The following is a 4167-nucleotide window of genomic DNA, read 5'->3' as shown; positions in this document are numbered from 1 at the left end:
TTTGTAACCACAGCAGCCTCTCTGCCGACGGAAGGGACACGCAGCCTGTTGCTCTTTAAAAATCGCGCCCAGCCTGCCACGGAAGCTACGCAAACGCACCGCGGTTCACAACACGCACACTCCGTCTGCTAAACCGATGCTGACAGATAGCCTGGGTTCTGGGGTAACGCTGTCCCCTATCTTCTGTTTCTTTCCCCTTTGCTCTCTTTTCTCTCTCTCTGCTCCTTTTTCCTGTTCCCCCCCCCCTTTTTTTTTAATAAGAACACTTAGTTGGGTTTTTTTGCTTGTCTTTGGGGTTTTTTTATATTTCAATAAATGGTTTTCAGATATAATATTGCCATGTTTGTGCTTGATTTTTCGTCAGAAAAATCTATCAAAAGAATCCTTCCCGGCTCCCCCTTTTATAGTGGAACAGGACACAAGGCAAACCTGGAGCTGAACTTGGAAAGGGAGACAAAGAATAACAAGGAAGGGTTTCTACAGGTATGTCAGCCAGAAAAGGAAAGCCAAAGAAGATTTACTCTCCCCCCAATAAACAAGGCCAGCAAACTGATAACTACAGACAAGGAGAAGGCTGAGGTACTCAATTTTTGCCTCAGTCTTCAATGGCAACCTCTTTTCCCACACCTCTCAAGTGGGTGGACAGAAGAATGGGGACTGGGGAAGCAAAGTCCCTCCAACTGTAAGTGAAGATCAGGTTCATGACCACCTGAGGAACCTTAACATACATAAGTCTATGGGATCCGATGAGATGCATCCCAGAGGCCTGAGGGAACTGGCTGATGTAGTTGCCAAGCCACTCTTCATGAAAAGTCATGGCTTCCCCTCTGTGCCTGGGAAGATCCTGGAACAGATCCTCCTAGAAGCTCTGCTAAGGCACATGGAGGACAGGGAGGTGATTCAGGACAGCCAGCACAGCTTCACCAAGGGCAAAATCTGCCTCACCAACCTGTGGCCTTCTACAACGGAGTGACCACATCAGTGGACAAGGGAAGGGCTATGGATGTCATTTATCTGGACTTCTGTAAAGCCTTTGACACAGTCCCCCACAACATCCTTCTTGTTAAATTGGAGAGAGAGATGGATTTGATGGATGGACTGTTTGGTGAATGAGGAATTTGTTAGACAGTCACATTCAGAGGGTAGTGATCAATGGCTCAGAGTCCCAATGGACATCAGTGACAAGTGGTGTCCCTCGGGTCCATATTGGGACCAGGGCTATTCATCATCTTCATCAATGACAGTGGGATTGAGGGCACCCTCAGCAAGTTTGCAGATGACACCAAGCTGAGTGGTGCAACTGACACACCTGAAGGATGGGATGCCATCCAGAGGAACCTGGACAAGCTCAAGAAGTGAGCCTATGGGAACCTCATCAGGTTCAACAAGGCCAAGTGCAAGGTACTGCACCTGGGTTGGGTGAACCCCCAGTATCAATACAGGCAGTGTGATGAATGGATCTAGAGCAGCACTGAGGAGAATGACTTGGGGGTGCTGGTGGATGGGAGGCTGGACATGAGCTGTCAATATGCACTGGTGGCCCAGAAAGGCAATCGTACCCTGGGCTGCATCCAAAGCAGCGTGGCCAGCAGGTCAAGGGAGGGGATTTTTGCCCCTCTGCTCCTGAGACCCCTCCTGGAGTACTGCATCCAGCTCTGGGGCCCCCAACACAGGAAGGACATGGACCTATTGGAGCAAGTCCAGATGAGCCCACCAAGTTGATTAGAGGGATAGAGCACCTCTCCTATGAGGAAAGGCTGAGGGAGTTGGGGTTGTTGAGCCTGGGAAGAAAAAGCTTCAGAGTGACATTGCAGTCTTCAAGTACCTAAAGGGGCTACAAGAGAGCGGGAAAAGGACTTTTTACAACGGCATGGAGTGATAGGATAAGGAGGAATGGCTTCAAACTAAAAGAGGGTAGGTTTAGACTGGAGATTAGGAAAAAAATCTTTACTGTGAGGGTGGTGAGGCCCTGGCACAGGTTGCCCAGAGAAGCTGTGGCTGCCCCATCCATGGAAGTGTTTAACACTAGGTTGGATTGGGCTTTGAGCAACCTGGTCTAGTGAAAGGTGTCCTTGCCCATGTGGGGGAGGTTGGAACTAGATGATCTTTAAGGTCCCTTCCAACCCAAACCTTTCTATGATTCTATGAACTTACAGTGTCTGGTTAAAAAAAAAAGTAATGCATGACAATATAATTCTTACCATGTTCTTAGTTTTTACTCTCTTCACTCATTTCTACCACTGGTTTTTGAAAAAGCAGTCTTACAACTACATCTATAATACCAGCTTTGAAGCAGTATTGAACGAGCATAAAGGAATGCAAGCAATGCAGAAAGTAAAGCTATGTTACTTTTTCTACACAGAGAGATTGTTGTGTAGATGAACAATCAGGTAAAATTTCTTAGTAATTAATGCAGCCTTAAACAACAGAATAGACATTACAAGCACTACCAGTCCCCATAGCAATTATTTTATTTCATTTTATTTCAAATGCAGCATTTTATGTGATGCCTAAAGATTTTTGCTTTTTATATATCTGTAGCTTTATAGATTTTAATATATAGCCATATAATTTCTAAGTCTTTGTCACTTTAGCATAGTAGCTGCACTTTCCCACATATTATGCTACCTTCTTGGAATTCTGTTTAGTCTTGCTTTTTAGGCTAGCAAGGACACTTTGTTTTCCACTAGAACTTAGAAGACATAACAAGAAAGCCCCTGGAATAACTCCAATGGGGCAGAACCTGGGGGGAAATTACCTAACCAACTGCTCTTCTAATTGGACAATATTTGATAGATATACTAATTACCTGATCTTATAAAATTGTACAAATCTAATTCCAGGTACGGTTTTCCCCATATTGTGTACTGGAAAGCTTTCAAGTAAAGGCTTGCTTTTATATTATCATTTTAACACTGTTTGGAAAAGTTCTGTGTTCTTTCCAGGCAACATATGCAAAAAAAAAAAAAGTTAAAAACCAAAAATTAAATTAAAAGTAATTATTAATTCAGTTTAGAAAATCCACATAAACCAAAGGAATTTGAACACGTAAAAATATAATTCAATGAGGAAATTCATTGTCATTTTTACTTGAGTTGTAAGTTTTCAATATTCTAGGCATTTAAATACTGTAATGTAGCTTTGTGAAAGATATCAGAATTCTATTTGAACCAGAGAGGATCCCTGTGATTATAGTCTAAATAGCTAGAGATATTAAATAATTTTCTTAAAATGTGACCAATAATGCAACTAATAAAGAACAAATGTTCCAAAGTTTTTACAGGGTTTTTTTTTTTTTCCCTTCCCCAAAGGTAAAGGAATGCAAATAGTAGGGAAAATTTAATTTTAAATAATTAAATTTACCTTAAACGCACAGGCCATTTAAGAATTTTAAGGCTATTTTAATAAAAACCTGTTGCAAATACCCTTACCATCTCTACTAAACAAATTTTCTGGCATTTCACACATCATCTTTGTGTTAAAATAGTAGTGCAACCACTACATGAAACTTAAAGCTATGACGAGTTGAAACCACATTGACAGATTAAAACATGTATAGACAGGAGAACAAATTATTGTCTCAATCCTATATAACAGTTGTTATATATAATCATGATGCAGAATCTGGGATTTTTTCCCTGCTAGTGATTCTACAGTCTTCACCTTAAGGCTAAATTTACTGACCAGCAGAATTACAACATACTTTCTGCCTTTTCTCAGATTTTATGTAGAAATTCTCCTTTGGTGCAATGTTCATAGATGCCTTGAGTCTCTCTCATAGTTCTCATTCTCCTTCTATATGCCTCTTGTAGAACATTTATCTTTTATTTAGTAATTCAGTTGTAAGCCTTATGCAAAAAAGACTGATGCTTTTTTACACTTGCTTAATGTGTTAGAGCTTTAATTCAGATGTGGAGCTTCTGGGCACTACTGCAATTTAAATATTAACTAAAAAATATTATACTCAATTGCAAAAAGGTTTGGGCTATTTTCTGTTGCTGCCTGTTCCAAGCTTCCCCTCCCCCCTCCCAAAGACGTGCTCTGAGCTCCTTTGTTCCAAGCGCGGGCAAAGCCAAATGTAACTCAGACTCTTCAGCAGTGTCTGATTGGCCGCTCACCCCGGGTCCGCCCCCAGTCCTCCCCTTTCCCCTTCTCCTAATAAAGATG

The sequence above is a fragment of the Corvus brachyrhynchos genome, unplaced genomic scaffold, assembly GCF_000691975.1.
Source record: "Corvus brachyrhynchos isolate BGI_N302 unplaced genomic scaffold, ASM69197v1 scaffold524, whole genome shotgun sequence".
Lineage (NCBI taxonomy): Eukaryota > Metazoa > Chordata > Aves > Passeriformes > Corvidae > Corvus > Corvus brachyrhynchos.
Note: the sequence above shows the minus strand (reverse complement) of the source record.